At 39.3% G+C, this 17,411-nt stretch overlaps 1 protein-coding gene and 1 long non-coding RNA gene across 4 annotated transcripts in view; one reads left to right on the top strand and one right to left on the bottom strand.

The window, feature by feature from the left end:
• The window catches only part of LOC142496107 (uncharacterized), a 51,149-nt gene extending 48,633 nt beyond the window's left edge, over positions 1–2,516 (bottom strand). Inside the window, exon 1 of the long non-coding RNA XR_012801898.1 lies at positions 2,115–2,516. This is a non-coding gene — a long non-coding RNA (uncharacterized LOC142496107). The remainder of the gene's footprint in view (positions 1–2,114) is intronic.
• Positions 1–17,411, top strand: part of RNF38 (ring finger protein 38) — a 238,907-nt gene that overhangs the window by 194,762 nt on the left and 26,734 nt on the right. The window contains exon 1 of one of the 3 annotated variants that reach the window (XM_075602495.1): positions 2,261–2,528. The exons of 1 other annotated variant lie outside the window; for it this stretch is intronic. The gene's annotated coding sequence lies outside the window, so the exon portion shown is untranslated. Of the gene's footprint in view, positions 1–2,260; positions 2,539–17,411 lie in introns of those variants that run through there. One more of the 3 variants, XM_075602485.1, reaches the window with a different exon arrangement.

Raw genomic sequence — 17,411 nt, 5'->3', positions numbered from 1 at the left:
AATAGGAATTCTTGTCCCCGTTTGTAGTTGTTCATAAAAGATTATGCCTTTTTTTTTTAATTCATAGAAAAATTAGAATTTACTATTACATTTTTGTCAGACTTACCAACCATACTTTTTTCAGCCAGATGTCTTTAATAATAAAATCCTTATAAGTGAGCTGCATTTAATGGAAGGCAAGTCTCACTCATTTCTATCATCACAGTTTCATAACAGTCTGCAGTAGTGCAGTAGAGGTGATGAACCTTTGTCAGTGATAAATCATATATCAAAATAACTCTTGGTTATCCACAAGCTTTTGCAAAGAAACCACATGCAAACAACAGCAGATACACTGTCAACAATCCATATCTCCAATTAAAGATGACAGACAGCAATGTTCTTTTTAGAGAGCAGTGGTTTCCTCCTGGTTATCCTTCCACGAACACCATTCTTGTTGTCTTTTTCTGATAGTTGAGTCATGAACACTCAGGTTAGCCAAGACGAGAGTGGCCTGCAGATACTTGGATGTTACTCTTGGGTTTTTTGTGTCTTCCTGATTGATTTGCCGGGTTGTTCTTGGCGATATTTTGATAGAACGACCACTCCTGGGTAGAGTGATTGTGGTCTTGAACTTTCTCCATTTGTCTGACAGTGGATTGGTGGAGCCCCAAATACTTAGAAATGGTTTTCTAACCCTTTGTCGATTTGATGAATAAAATAATTTTTAGGTCCCCAGAGATTTCTTTAGATTGTGGCATGTTTCCGTAGGCGTGCACAAAGTTTTTGAGCTGCGACAGCCCCAGCGCTCGCACCCCCCTTCTTGGTGACCCGGCGTAAAATGACACCGTGGGTCATGTGACCCCGCAGCATCCTTTGATGCGAGTTACCATGACAAAGCGTACATCTCATGACCCCGACGTGTCCAGAAGACTATAGAAACCCGATAATTTGAGGTTGCAGAGGCCTCGCGCGGACCCCGGTATTTAACTTACATTCCTCAGGGAAGAACGCGGGGCCACTGCAACCGCCGCGCGCCCCCCCAGTTTGCGCACCCCTGATATAGCGAACCTGTAAACTTTCACTGATTTTTAGCATCAGCTAAAATAATTGAGTTTGTGATATAAAAAAAAAAAATCATAAAAACATTCCATAAAAATGCAATTCTTTGCCCCCCCCCCAAGAAAAATCTCACTAACCCATTAGTATGGGGTGAATGGGCCCATTGATAATTATGAAGTGTTTTGGTGTCTGTGAGGAAATGTGTGAAGGTGTTTTAACAGGTAAAGTTTCGCATTACGCATATCATTTTCTTCCTATAACATTATTTGTGTATATTTTGAAATCAGTACTTTTCCATTTTGAAATGTGACTTTTTTTTTTGGCTTCAGAAATTTGAGAAGTAATTTATCTGGGTCTTTGGAATTTGATATTGATGCAGTAGTCAATCATAATTGATCATAGTTGACCATAGTGTGAAAGTCGTCAAAACATAACTTACAGAAATAAAGTTGCAAAAAGCTAAAAATAATGTACAATATTTCCCACTGCCAATGTTTACAGTTTATTATATGACAAGGTTGATGCTTAGTCATGGAGAGACTAGTCTTTGGTGTGCACACACTTTGGTATGTTGTGTTGCACAATTTAAATGAAGTGTGTGTGTGTGTGTGTGTGTGTGTGTGTGTGTGTGTGTGTGTGTGTGTGTGTGTGTGTGTGTGTGTGTGTGTGTGTGTGTGTGTGTGTGTGTGTGTGTGTGTGTGTGTGTGTGTGTGTGTGTGTGTGTGTTCCCGTGACTTTGTCACAAAACCCTCCTGCCCCTTCTTCCTGTGCTTGTGTAATGAGCTCGCGTCGGCCAACCAAACCTAGTCGAGTCAGTGTGATGAGTTAAAGACCCCGTACGACGCCGATGTCCCGTGCACCCAACGTCACCGCGCTAACGTAACTCAGGCGCACAGTGCCGAATACTCGGCGGACATTTTTTATCCTGGAAAATAAACATAAAAATGATCCTAAGCACATTGAAAGTAAAATGTCACTGCTGAGCCCGCTACTTATATCTGCCATACCAAAAAGTGTATATAGCGCACACATACTTTATGTATAATGGTTGTATTACAGTCCTGTACACTTACAATCACACTATGCTCTTTGGATGCAGGTCCGCTATGTAGGCGTTGTTTGCTTATATCCAAAATGTCCGCCAAGTCCTTTCACCGGCTCTTGTGGTTTTAAAGGGGGGGAAGTACGGAAGGGAGTGGGCGTGGTGTTTGTTCTGATGTCACAAGCCCAGACCAACGGGCGGGGCGGATTTTCAAGGCCCCAGAGCGAGGAGGAGGAGGAAACAGTACCAGAGACCTAGAGCTAAATAGAATGGAGAAGGGCGGACGGCCGAACAGTGAGGAGCAGCGGCCACGGCTCGAGCCATAACGTCACCGGGCGACAGGGCGCGCGCACACACCGATAGCGGGGGGATCGCGCGCGTGCCCACGAGTAACAAGAGTGGCGGCCGTTATCGGCGCGCGCCGGGGACCACCTCTGATCACCGTGTGAGGAGCGGTGTGTATATAAATATATATATGTGTATATACTGTATATGTATGTTAGTGTATATACACAGCAGTGAGGCGGGGTGTGCGGGGCCTGCTGCTGCATCCTCTTTGTCTCCTCTCTCTGTGTCTGTCTCGCCGGGGTGAGGACGGGTTTGGTTGTGTCAGCGCTGAGGGATGTCATCTCTCTGTCTCTATATCAAACCAGCGGTATAGACAGAAGCATGCCCCGGTATCGCCAGAGATCCCATGAGATATATAACAGGGTATCATGTTTACACAGGACAGCACACGGGTAGCAGTCCATATCTGCCTCTGTATATGTGTGTTTCTCTGCCTGTTCATGTCACTGGCTGTTGTGGGGGGCTGCTGCTACCTTCTGAATACACATTGACAGTGATAGCATTTGTGTATAGGTAAAAATGACAAATATAACAGTGTCACATGAAGTCACGATTGCCAGGAAAGGATATCAAGTAACTGGGACATATCCCGGGGGTCCTGGCTGCTTGTGATGGAGTAAACCAGTGTAATCCTATGTATACGTGTGTGTGTGTGTGTGTGTGTGTATACTTATCATATATATTATATATACATATAGATAATATCTCTATCCTATTTATTTACATGTTGCTTACGTGAAGTTTATATGTCTCCAGTACAGGACTGTCCTCAGAAACTTCATTTACATATTGTGATGTGCAGAAAGTCCCTGCTCTGTTAAACAGGCTAATAATGAATGCAAAGGGAAATTAATTTATATTGACAACTTTCCCCCCCCTCTATTAGTCTGTGTATGTTTTAGCAATACTTATTACTTATCTGCTGGTTTCCTCTTCATATTTCACACGTCTCCTTCACCTCAAGGGCCATTATATGCATGATAAAGTTTATCTGGTAGGTGGGGTTTTAATTGGAGTAGGGACCCTTTGAACTTTTTACCTTGGAAATCGTTACTGAGCAAGTAAACTAATGGTATTGATACTGTATATGGTGAAATTGGGGATGATTGGCACCTAAAAATAGTGTCATCGTGTGTTTGTTTTTTTTAACACCTAATTCTTTCAAAACATAATCAAAAGTTGTCTTTATTTTAATCTTAACCTAATTTATTTGATGACCTTGTATCCCCCTGCAAATTGTAAAGTAATTATAAAACAGCCATCAGCCAAAGAGCATGATAATATCTGACATACTATTGTTGTTGTTATCAACTTATGGAGGATAATATCTTGCCATGATCTATGGTGTCATCATGAATGAGTTGGATGCATGAGTAATTTACTAGATATCCTTAAAGGCAGCAATGATTCTTTCTCGTATAATCACAGTTCTTCATGAGTTGTTTGTACAGCACAGTCAGTATGGTCACAATGACAGAAGATCCCACTTTCCAATATTGAATTAAAGGGGCAGTTAAATCTACTTGATAATGTAATAAAAACATCTGTCTAATGAAATACAAACCTGGGTAAAAACCACTTGGCTGAGCTTCTGTTGAATGATCGTCCTAGTAAACGCTTTAAAAAAAAAAAAAATTAAATGTATTTTCTTCCCAAGCACAAACTCTGAAGGGGATGTCCCCTGGGTATATCACATCCACTGGCTTTAGGAGCTTTGCCTTGAATCAGGGGGTCTCCAGAGCCAGACCGCATTAATGTAATCTCCAGAGATCCCCTGCTACCTGAGATACTTGCACCTGAAACTGATGGCGTTATCTCACTTCTGTTTAAAGGTCCCGTGGGCCAATATGAGGCCGCAAGAGAGTGCACGTAGTTTCCTAGTGGCCCGCGGGACCCTTTAAACAGACATTTTCGGTGCCTGGCCGGAGCTGCTACATGCAGCCCCTTTAGGCTGGTTTTATAGTAGCCACGTCCGTGCGTGCGCGAGTGCTACAGCTCGTGCATGTGAAACAGACGTTTTGTGTGTATAGAGTTCAGTGCTGAGAGCGACAGGTGGGCGTGGCTATGACGCGACCGGGTAAGCGTGGCCATGACGGCTTCACTGTTTACCAGACGGGCTCTGACTCCTATTAGTATAAAACTGGTTTATCACTGTGTGCATTCAATTTTTTAATAAACAGTACTCTTATTTCATTAGTATGTATACCTTCCCAAACAGCATAACACCCCACTGAACCCTAATACCGAGAGGCAAGACGTTCCTCTACTTGATTCCAGTCACGTTTACTAACCTTCATGTTTCTTACACAGAGATTGACCAAATTAGTTATCAAGTTATTGTAAAAGTTTATTTAGTTATTTATCCCTATTCTGTTGACACCTATGAAAGCTTCACAGCCTATTGGTTACCGGAGTGTGACGTCAAGCGGCAGCAGCGTGAAAAGACACTACTCAGAGTCTTACCTCCGATCTGCTGGCTGACTGCCGTGCGCGCGCGCCCAAAGTATATAAACTCAGGCTTAACACAGCCTATTATAAGTGCCACGCGCGCGCTACTGTATATTACAGGCCATAGAGAGAAGTATCTCGAGAAGCAGGGGTTCCCTGGAGCTGAAATCAACACAGTTCAGCTCTGGGGCCCCCCTACTTCACACCTAGTTAAAAAAAAAAAATAATAATAATAAAAAAAAAGATATATATATATATATATATATATATATATATATATATATATATATATATATATATATATATATATATATATATATATATATATATATATATATATATATTAAAAAAGTAAGAGGTAATGCCACATAAAAGCCATTAGGTTGAACTTTTAAAGCTGCAATCCTACAGTCAGCCAGTTTAAAAAAAATTTTTTAGGGGCCTCTTAATGGGGACGTGTTTGTCTGTAAGGGTTTTCTTTGGCATTATAACACCCTGTTCTCATCAGAGAACCAATAAAGATGAGGGGAGGAGGACTGGCAACACAAGCACTTGGTGAACATAGTGATATCTCACAAAAAGGACCAGCCAGAGGAACTCCAACCCCCTCCTGAATCTAACTTTAAAAAACACCTTAAAAATCCTTCTGGGTGTAAGATTTTTTTTTTTGGGTGGGAAAGTTATCAAGATGAGACCCCTTAAACATGTCACTGGAGCTAGTTCACTTTGGTCCTAGGAGGGATCGCATCTTTTAAACTGTCAATATTGTGTGTGTGTATACAGGCATACCCCGCATTAACGTACGCAATGGGACCGGAGCATGTATGTAAAGCGAAAATGTACTTAAAGTGAAGCACTTCCTTTTTTTCCACTTATCGATGCATGTACTGTACTGCAATCGTTATATACGTGCATAACTGATGTAAATAACGCATTTGTAACAGGCTCTATAGTCTCCCCGCTTGCGCACAGCTTCGGTACAGGTAGGGAGCCGGTATTGCTGTTCAGGACGTGCTGACAGGCGCATGCGTGAGCTGCTGTTTGCCTATTGGGCGATATGTCCTTACTCGTGAGTGTCCTTAAACCAAGGTATGCCTGGATATATTAATAATAAATAAAAATATATATATATTTTTTGTTCTCCATGGGAAGTATAGCTAAATAGGCTACTTGTAATTTTCCAACACTTGTAGAGCATTTCTTTTTCAGAACTGCACATTTGTAACTTTCTTCTATATTCAGTAGGTGAAAACTAATGTTTTAAATTACATAATTCAAGTATTTTCTATTTTCATTTTCAGTGGTTGTCATGGTAGGATGATTGTCAATAATGTTTGCTTCGCCTCTGTTTAAAGTAATCTGTTTCAGTCACAACCTGCAAAACACTGCATAACATAGCCAACTAAAAATACATAGCCAACTAAAAATACATAGGACAGAGTAGAGTTCAGAAATAAGGGCAGGAAAATCCTCCTCACAGTTCAGTTTCAGTACTTACAATTTTTTGGAAAAAAGCTTTGAAAAGTAATTTTTTTTTAAATTGTCTTCTTTAATATAAGGGTTGGCACCATTGCTTTTCCACTTTAGTGTTTGCATTATCTGTGTCCTGGAGTCTCTTATTAATCCTGAGTTGTGTGTGTTTTTTTTTTTTCTTCAGAGGTTTGGCTAAATTTAGCAAAAATAATTGGGTGAGCTTAAACCGACCCATATAACAAAATGCATCTGTAACACTATAAATCTTTTGATACGCTAGAAGTGCTGCTAAGGAAAGAGAATTGGCCATACATTTTTGGAAAATAAATCCAAAAACCTTGTGCCACTTTCCATATTGGCCTGCTATTTGGTAATGAAATTTGACATTTTTGATAGCAAGTCTTTTAACAAAGTAGTCATTTGGTATATGGTATATATTCTGTAAACGACATTGCTTCATTTTTTTATAAGGTAAGGAGCGATGCGTTGTGGAAGCCAGTTGCAGGAAGTTCAGTACGTCTCTAGTGATTCCGCGCCATCTCTATTTTAGGGCGGCTTTTTGGGCTTCGGCTACTGTGAAGTGGAGCGGTTTGAGATCTTGCGCCACCTGGTTCGATCACATTTTCTTTGGAGCATTTCGGTCCACTTTCCAGCCTATGGGTTGTGTGGTGTTGAGGCACTGGTGTGGTAGTCTGGTGATGTCCATAGGGTAGATGTGGCTAAACCACCGAAGTCTTTGTCGCTTAATGTACTGGTCGATTGTGGATTGGTTTTGACAGGCTAACCGTACATCTCCATATTACGCTACGACACTGATGGAAAAATGGAGTATGTTACGTAGACATCTTAGTTGGAATCGTTTGAGTAGGTTCATATTTCTGAGCCATACAGTAAAATTGTGCATATTGAGGCGTTTAAAAATTTGTATTTTGTTACATTTGTCACGTCCTGTTGATTCCACAAGCATTTCTTTAAGGAGGCGAACGCTGCAGTGGCACTACCGATGCAGCTTTTGATGTCGTTCGTAGCTGCTATGCTTTGGCTATCAATAATAGACCCTAGGTATTTGAATGAGTCCACACACTCGATTGGGTTGCCGTCCAGTTGATGTTGAATCTGTTGGGTACCGAAATATGTATTTCGTCTTTTCGGTATTTATGGATAATCCGAGCTTCTTTGCATTGGCTTGCATGTCGTTCAAAGTTTCTTGTGCTGTATCCGCTAAACACTGTCATCTTTCGTATTCAAAAGAACACTGTCATCGGCGTATACAATGTCCATGAGAAAATACTCGCTTCCCACTTGTACGCCAGGCCTGTCTTTAAATATTTTTCTGAGAATCCAACCCATGGTAATATTGAATAACATACGCGATATACAACCTTGTTTGACTCCCGTGGATATAGAGAATGGTGCGGATATGTTGCCCATGTGTTTGACACCATTGTCATGAGTCATTTGGTAAACCTGATTTAAGCTCACTCACCATGTCAAGGTAAAATCGATTTTTAAGCTGGTACTTCCACACTAAATACATAATATTTCCTATTGTCTTGTGGACTATAAATCTTCGTTATTACAAGAGAAGGTAGCAGGCTGGGACTGAACAACAAGGGAACATGGGCAATATGTGAAAGTGCCTAAAGCGTTGAATGAATGAAGGCTTTGTGCCTGCCCGTTCCCTTTTATAAGGTTGTATGGTTTGTTAGGCTAAGGTCCTGCTGCACGCCCGCCTTGTGTCCTGGCGGTGCGTGCAGGCGCTTCACTGTAGTCTGCAGGCAGCTTTTTGAGATGTGGGTGTGTGTGGCTAAAATGTGTCAGGTGGGCGTAACCATGACGGTCGGGGTGTGGCCATGTCACACATTTCCTGATCCTCTTACCATCAACATATGGTGTGTGTGTGTGTGTCCTGTTTATTCATTGCATCTTGGAGTCCAGCTATATACAGTACAAGCCACCAAATTCCTCTGACCTGCAGCCAGACAACTCGTCCTTCACTGACACGTAGTGCCGCCAATGTATATTGTGCTGAAAGCATCCGTAAAGCAAACCCTTGACCCAAACAGCAGAGAACCTTGAGGAAGGATCCACCCCCCCCCGCCGGCGATCTGTCTTCATTGGCTTCCTAGCGCACCATGTGACACTTCGCCACACGGGAACACAATCCAGTTGTATCCCCTGTAGGCTGCCGCGTCACAGTATGCAGGAAGCGAGGAGTCACCGGGGACTGCTAGGGAGGAGGTAAGGGGCTGGTGAGAAGCGTGCCGCTGGCTGCAGCGGGGACCTAGCCTTAGTTTGTCTTCCCATTGTCCTGTAGCCCATAGGACAGTCTCCTTTCACAGTCCTCTGTTTTTTTTTATTCCCTCACTTTGTAAGTGTGGCTTTTTTAAGAAGCTGCAGACATTTCTTTAGGACTAACTCGGTATACTGTAGCTCTTGGTACACACACATTTAACATTTCTGTGGGTTGAAATGGTAAAGCAGTTGAAACACACACCCTGGCAAGGGCTGCCATATCGATAGTTGCCTGTAACCATGACTGATGTAGCTGGTGTTATTGGAATGGGTGCATTGCAGCAGGTCTCGCCCAACGCGCCAGCGGGAGCGGACACCATTGTTATGGCATTAGCCACATGTAAAAAAATGGGTTGTCGGCTTTTCCCACAGTGAGAATTTCTGTTAAATTTATAGGTTAGTTGAAGTAATGGCATATATTCCCATTAAGTAATTTGTCCCCTCTAATCTGAAGTAGGAACAAGTACAATGTACAGTTTTCAAATGTCTTAAGCTTGTATGGCCCCAAAAAAAGGAGTGTCCTTTTTATAGTTTTGGTATATTAGAAAAACAAACTGCAAATGATAGTAACTTGGCGTTTAGAACAAAGAAATATACCGGTATTATTTTTTGGGGTTGTATTGTGTGTAGCAATCTATAAGGTTGTTTTATACTTTTAGCTCCTTGTTTGAATTGCTCTTTGAAGTTTGGGGTTGTGATTCCTCCGTTGTATTGATGAACACTCCAATGTCCTTTTTGCTGAAGCTGCTCCAGAGAAGTAAAATAAGGTGCATAACTTTTTTTTTTTAATATATAGAGGCATTTTCTGTCACTCACCTGGGCTGATGTTTAGATGCAAGCCCAAAGTTTTTGAAAATGTATAAGTACATATATATAATGTACAGAGCCAGGAGTATGTAAGAGAGGGTTCGCTACATAGAAAAAATAGAAACCTCTATTTTAAATTTTGACATATTACATTTGTGTATTTTATTTGCTTCATTTCTTTCTCTTTGCAAGTTGTATAGTAAAAATGTTTGGCTTCCAAGCATCTTAAAAAAAAAAAAAAAAAAAAAAAAAAAAACACGGATTACCTTTTTTTATTGAAAACTAATTACCTGAACTGCAAATTTGATTTGTTCTCCCATGATCGATCAGCAAAATCCTGCTTACCAGGGTTCACTAAATGGCTGCCTTTCCGTTTCAATCAATCGTTCAGTCAGCGTAACTCGGCTACAATGTATTTGTGTGTTTATTAAGGTAACATTATCTATTGTTACAGTTTACAACTCAAACTGCTGGGAATATTGGCAACACATTATCACAAACGAAAGTGTTACAAATATCTTGTGCTGGTGTGTGGGCTAAACCCTGCTATAGAAATCAAGAGATGCTCAGTATATTAAAAATCATTGGATTTTAAAATAAAAAAGGTAGCAAGTATTATCTAATACTACAGAACTGATATATAAAAACAAAAAGACGTGTGTGCTATTGCTTGGATTACTGTTTTTAAATGCACATGCCACTATATAGATTTGGGGCAAACATGCAATATCGTGGCACAGCATTGTTTTTGTCTGAATACATTTAAATGGAGTAGGGTGCTGCTTTAAAGCAATTTTATTTTCCCTTGTCCATTCCTAAATGAGCAGCCTGATATGAGGAATTTGCGTGGGCTAAATGTGGCTGAAGATCCTGGGATCCCTGGGTTCAGAATAATTAGAAATTAAACTATGAATTTAATTATCCTTAAGCAAACACGGCAATATCAAAGCAACATTGTATTAATCAGTGGTTGGATTAATCCATCCCCCCCCCCCTTTTTTTTTCCCTCTAGGTGTTTTTTTCCCCTTATACCTACTGTTTTCATTTTAGGAGATGTGTTCAATGTTTTTAGTTAGGAAATTGGAGAGGTATGCTGGAACGCTGAAGGGAATTGAATGTACCATGTGGGGCAACATACAATGACTTATTAGAGATGTGATTTAGGGTTTTTCAATTGGATTCTAATATGGTCATGAAGTCCCTTACTCAACAGTCTTCATATCATCTGTTTTCTTATGAAAAGTTTCACATAAATATTTTGCCGACCTTCTTCTGTTTTTGTGGAAAAATCGCTTTGATCGTCATTGTTCAAAATGGTTTCCTCCACGGTGTTTCCTTTGTTGTAGGCGCGAATAGCTGAATTCAAGGATTCTGGTTGCTGTGTGTCTAGATAATGTGTATTAAACACCGGGTTGAAGATAATAGAATTTGGAGACTGGTATTACAAAGATGCTTTGGTTAAGATTTTGTTTGAAAAATGAAAATGCAAAATATAGTCCTGTTTTTACAGTGATTGTAAGAAAAGAGGGATTTGTGTTTAACATAAAACTATGAATGCACTGCGGTCCCCACATAGCACAATATTTAACGAATACCATTGATTGTTTAACACTGAAGTGATTAGTAGACCGTATTTAAAAGAATTGTACAAGAATAAATATTTTTGTAATTTATTTTTGGCTGCCTAACATTTTTCTATGATTGTTTAAAGCGCCTACTTGCTGCAAGTGCTTTCATTGTCTTTATTTAATGAGGTGACCAGATTTATTCCCTTCTCTAGGCAAACAGAAAGGTCTGGCACTGGCAAGGGAGATATTAGGGCAACAAAACCCATGCTAAACATCCAATTGCATTGTTTACAAAACTTAGGTGAAGGCTTTCTGTGGATCCCACTCTAGGGACCACTAATTTTTCCTCTTATCCGTGCGCCCACTAGATGTTACTTTTGTAGCTGAGCGGTAGGTTCTTCTCTTTTTGGATGTTTACAACACTTACTTACCAGATAAACTAGTAAATGTTTATTGTAAAAATACTTTTACTATTTTAATAGTTTAGTTTATATAGATTTAAACTCTTTTTAAACATACCCTGCCATGAATTCAAATTTCCCTTTCTTAAACGGCACTTTAAAAAAAAAAAAAAAAAATGAGGGAACGGTTATTATTAGATACGTGAGCAAGTCCCTAGCACGTCTCATCTGTTCTCCCTCAGGGAGACTGCATTATTCAAAACCTTGGTATTCCCAATCTGTGTTGACTTATCTTTCTATTACCCTATGACTGTCAGTTTGTTGACCCTGCTTTGGGCAGGTAATGTAATAGGAGTCCTATTGACAGGTGTTGTGTAGGGCTAAGATTAAGTACCCTGTGGTGTTGGACATACGGGATGACCTGATTAACATAATGATTTTAAAGCCTCTGTCTCATTTAGACTTTTTCAGAGTTTGTTGCATTTACTTCTTTCTTCATGCTTGCCAAATAGCATTTGGCAATGTATATAATTTACATTTTGTTGACAGTGATGTTGGTGTTGTGATTTTAAATATGGCCTACAAAGTGATTAGGGTGCTTTTTGTCAGCAATGTGGGGTAGAAATGGCATAAAATCACCGGTAAGCTTATGCTCTGTAGTATACCCAAGAAATGTTAAACCTGATCTCTCGTGTTCCTCATAAGTTTGAAAATAAATAAAAGCAATATGGGCACTGTCCCTATTAGATCATATATACTAATGTGTTCCACTGCTGCCTAGTTGAAAAAGGCAGAAGGTGGAAGACCTAAGAAAGTTTAATTCAAGTCTAATTCTATCCTGGTAAACACAGAGGCAAAGAATGTGTTTAATACCTCTGCTTTTTCCTTGGAAATAAGCAAAAAGCAGAGGTATTAAACACATTCTTTGCCTCTGTGTTTACCAGAGAAGAATCAATTTAAATTGTAGTGCCGTAGGAGGAAGCCACAACCTCCATATTAATGAACAATTGGTTAACTGGGGAAGTTCATAAGCGGCTTGAAAAAATTAAAGTAAATAAGGCACCTGGCTCCTATGGCATACATCCAAGAGTTCTCAAGGAGTTAAATTCAGTAATGGTCAAATCATTACCTTTAATATTCAAGGACTCCATTTCCACAGACTCAGAAGCACCAGATTGGCATAAAGCAGATGTGGTGCATCTATTTAAAAAGGGAGCTAGATCACAACCAGGGAATTAAAGTCCTGTAAGCCTGAATTCAATAGTGGGGAAACTAAATGAAGGTTTAATACAGGATAATATTCAGGAATACCTAATGGGAAACAAAATTATTAGTAATAGTCGGCATGGATTTATGAAGGATAGATCATGCCAAACTAATCTTATTTGTTTCTTTGAGCAGGTAAGTAGGAGTTTAGGCCAGGGTAATGCAGTTGATGTGGTCTACTTAGATTTCGCAAAGGCTTTTGATACGGTTCCACACAAGAGGTTGGTGTACAAAATAAAGCAAATTGGACTCAGTATAAATATATGCACTTCGCTTAAACTGGTTGAAGGACAGACAACAGAGGGTTGTCATAAATGGAATTTTTTCAGGTTGGGCTAAAGTCGTGAGTGGAGTACCTCAAATCGGTACTGGGACCCCTGCTTTTTCACTTGTTTAATGACCTTGATGTTGGCATCGAGAGCAAAGTCTCCATCTTTGCTGATGATACTAAATTGTGTAAGGTAGTAGAATCAGAGCAGGATGTAATTTCTCTGCAGAAAGACTTGGAGAGACTGGAAACTTGGGCAGGTAAATGGCAGATGAGGTTTAATACAGATAAATGTAAGGTTCTCCATTTGGAAACAAGATTAAACAGGCGACTTACAAATGAAATGGGTATAGATTGGGGGAATCCTTGATGGAGAAGGATTTAGGAGTGCTTGTAGACAGCAGGCTTAGCAATAGTGCCCAAAGTCATGCAGTAGCTGCAAAGGTAAATAAGATCTTATCTTGCATTAAACAGGCCATGGATGGAAGGGAAGTAAACATAATTATGGCCCTTCACAAAGCATTAGTAAGACCACACCTTGAATATGGAGTACAATTGTGGGCACCAATCCTAAGAAAAGACATTATGGAACTAGAGAGAGTGCAGAGAAGAGCCACCAAATTAATAAAGGGGATGGACATTCTAACTTATGAGGAGAGGCTAGCTGAATTAGATTTATTTACATTAGAAAAGAGGCGTCTAAGAGGGGATATGATAACTATATACAAATATATTCGGGGAGAGTACAAGGAGCTTTCAAAAGAACTATTCATCCCACGGGCAGTACAAAGGACTCGGGCCATCCCTTAAGGTTGGAGGAAAGGAAATTTCACCAGCAACAAAGGAAAGGGTTCTTTACAGTAAGGGCAGTTAAAATGTGGAATTCATTACCCATGGAGACTGTGCTGGCAGATACAATAGATTTGTTCAAAAAAAGGTTGGACATCTTTTTAGAAGGGAAAGGTATACAGGGATATACCAAATAAGTATACATGGGAAGGATGTTGATCCAGGGAATAATCCGATTGCCAATTCTTAGAGCCAGGAAGGAATTTATTTTTCCCATTATGAGATATCATTGGATGATATGACACGGGGGTTTTTTGTTTGCCTTCCTCTGGATCAATAAGTAAGTATAGATATAGGATAAAGTATCTGTTGTCTACATTTAGCATAGGTTGAACTTGATGGACATACGTCTTTTTTCAACCTTATCTACTATGTAACGATGTTGGACAATTGGAAAAATCCCACCTGTAAATGTACGGTGTTCCCCTTGTTCTATTTGCAATTTAAAAAAAAAATTTTTTTTTTGACTTTCCAGCTGCCAGCTTTATTATCTTAATACATTTATTCATTTACATGTTTTAGCTTTTTTTTTGGTTGGACACAAACTATTTCTAACAAAATCTATTGTGAGGCAGTTTGAAATCTTTTTACTTTTATTACATTAATCTGTCCGTATAAATGATTAAAACACTTGTTGCTAATTAAATATGCACTGCACACCGTGATCTAACAAAGAACCTGACAGGTGGAGACATTCAGGAGCTCACTTCACAGGTGGTGATCCAAATGATTACTTTTCATATCCATAAATGAACTACTATTTTAGCTCCTTTGCAGTTGGAGACTGCGGCATGGGGTTTTTACGGTATTTAAAGTACTTATTGATCTTTGTTTTTGCAGAACTGCAATGTTGCAACTCTGAGTTGCACCTTTTTTTGTTACAGCTCATTTTGGCACAAATGTGTGGTTAATGCCTTCAGTCTTTTATAGAGGGGACTTGACAAAAAATCAATGACCCCTTTCGCGGCCATAGGAGCCAGCAACGACTGCAATGTGTTGCTGTCCCCTGATTAGAGAAGTGTATTCAGTAAGTGATACAAGACACGCTTTGTTTTTAGCAATTGCCTTGTCTATAGAGGTAAAGGTAAATACTCTCCGGCGTATTCAAGAACTGCAATACAAACGGCAGTCAAAATAAGCATGCAAAGACTGGAATGTGCTGGATGTTGGATCTATTATTTATCTTTCTGAGGAAGAAACACTTCAAGGATGAACATTTGTAGAGTAGCTGTATACATTGCGGCATGTTCATTTTCTGGGAAGACTTTCTGTTAAAACTTGAAATGATATAGTGACTAAGCTAAATGACTGCAACTTGAGGGGATGGAGCGGTAAGAATAGTCTGCGATGCTCCAGATCATGAAGGCATAGAGATGCCTAATATTTGGTCTTTTTAATGCAAACACTGCAAAAACATGCCTTCGTATTTTAAAAGGACATACCTACCCAAGGCCACGGTGAATAAATGCTAAGTTTCAGTTTAGCATTTTCCTATTACGGATAATGCTTCAACGGGAACAAGTCCTTGACACGTTACCAAATGATGAAGGTAAATCTGTCAAACGTGTACCAAATACAATAGCTGAAGTACGGAAACTTGCAATGTGCATACTAAATTGTCTCTTCCCTCAAATGTACACTGGTATTTTAAAGGGATAATATACTATCACCATGACAATATGCGTGATTTTTACAAGCTGAAGCATTAAACAACGTAAAACTATCCCTTTTCTTTTACGCCTGTTTAGATTGCGGGAGTGTGGAAGCGGTTACGTTTTGTGCTGTTACAAAAGTTTCAGAAATGGGAGTACTAAGTATTCAAACTGTGTGCTCCATCTTTAATGGTTTTCCATGGCCGATGCCTTTTAGTCCATTTGTCACATTCCAGATGTCAAAGGTCTATAGCATTCAGCGGGATATTTTTATTTTGATAACACTTTTTTGTTCATTAGGCACGTACAAGGCCAGAACAAAGAAGAAAATTATAAAACTGTATTCTGCTCTCATTGGTATTGTCCTAAGAAGTATAAATTACCTCAATTCATTATTTATAAATGCTGCTTGAATCTCTTGGATAAATTACAAGTAGATTGTGTATAATTCTCGTATTGCGCTTTTCCACTTCCCTCTATTGGAAGTAATATTTTTTGAGTGAGTGAGTTTACTCTTCTGGAAAATATTTTCAGATTGGTTCTAAAAGTTGGAATTCCTTCTGAAGTAATTCACAAAGTATCTCAGGAAAACTGATTTTTCAGAAAGACATACAGAATTCATATGACAACTTTCTATGAACAGATGACATGCAAATAGATATAAATATTTCCTACATAAATTATTTTATTATTTGTAAAGACAAACCATTTGTAAACATCAGTATATGCTTCAGGATGTGCTATTAATCCCTTTTTGGGTCTACGGGTGGAATGTCTTTCTCCACTCTCATCCCTCAACTACCTGTCCTACAATTTGAATGGTCATCATTAGTGTGAGTTTACATCACTTATGTTTCAGAGGTTTTTTTACGATACTCGTATAAAACCTTGTAAATGTCTTGAACTGTCTCTGAGGCACTGAAAAATGTGGAGTTTGCTTGAGAGCAATGCTTCTCAAACCTTTTTGGAGTCCTTACGCAAGGTTAGTTTATTTTTAACTTTTTTATAACCTATTAATATGAAAATAAAGTGCACTTGTGTGATTGCATGTATTTGTTATTCCCGAAGCCTGGAGTGACTGTTGGCCCCAGGGGAATGTTTGAGAACCTCAAGCCACTCACTGACATTTCTTTTAATGTGTCTGCCTACTCGGTTGAAGTACTTGGCTTCAAAATATGGACATAGCACAGACGAGTACAAATGACCTGGTGTTGGTTGAAAAATGCAATCTTCTGAATAAAGTTCATCTTGGCCATACCATTTGTAATGAAAAATAGAAGGGTTGTAACGGGGGGCTCCTGTATGGAACTCAGTGAATATCAAGTGCTTGGTGCAAAATAAGCGCTAATTGCAATGTGAACATGCTTGTAATAATCAAATTGCTTGTACAAGTGATGGACAAATAAACAGATATTAAACACACAGATATCAATTGAAATGTGATGCAAAGTGAAAATGTAAAAACCACCACCAATGTGACGGTGTTGTGTGATGATAAATGAAAAGCAGCTCAAACAACCCTTTTATGACAGTTCTCGGGTCCATATGAGGTCACGATGTCTTCCTGATAATGAGAGCGCTCCCCTTATCTGAAAGACATCCAGACCATTTGTACCAAAGAAATGCACAACTCCATTTGTCCTGCTATATCTATCACATCTAATGTATAGAGTTCCCACTTACTGAGGAGACACATCACCTATCTGTTTGAGTTGGAAAAGTGCTAGCCGGTTCACTTTTCACAATACAAAAAGATATGATGTAATCAAGGATTTACTCGAGGGAAAATAGGGATGAAAAGGAACGTGTGTGTATATGTATATTTTTATATATATATAGATATATTTTATACATATATACGCGTATGTATAGATTTGATATATCATTACACTTTTAGCAATGATTCATAAATATACACATCCCAATAAATGGCTAAACACACACTGTCATTAA

This window comes from Ascaphus truei, chromosome 1 (assembly GCF_040206685.1).
Source record: "Ascaphus truei isolate aAscTru1 chromosome 1, aAscTru1.hap1, whole genome shotgun sequence".
In the NCBI taxonomy this organism is placed as follows: domain Eukaryota; kingdom Metazoa; phylum Chordata; class Amphibia; order Anura; family Ascaphidae; genus Ascaphus; species Ascaphus truei.
Note: the sequence above shows the minus strand (reverse complement) of the source record. Positions and strands in the feature narration are given on the sequence as shown.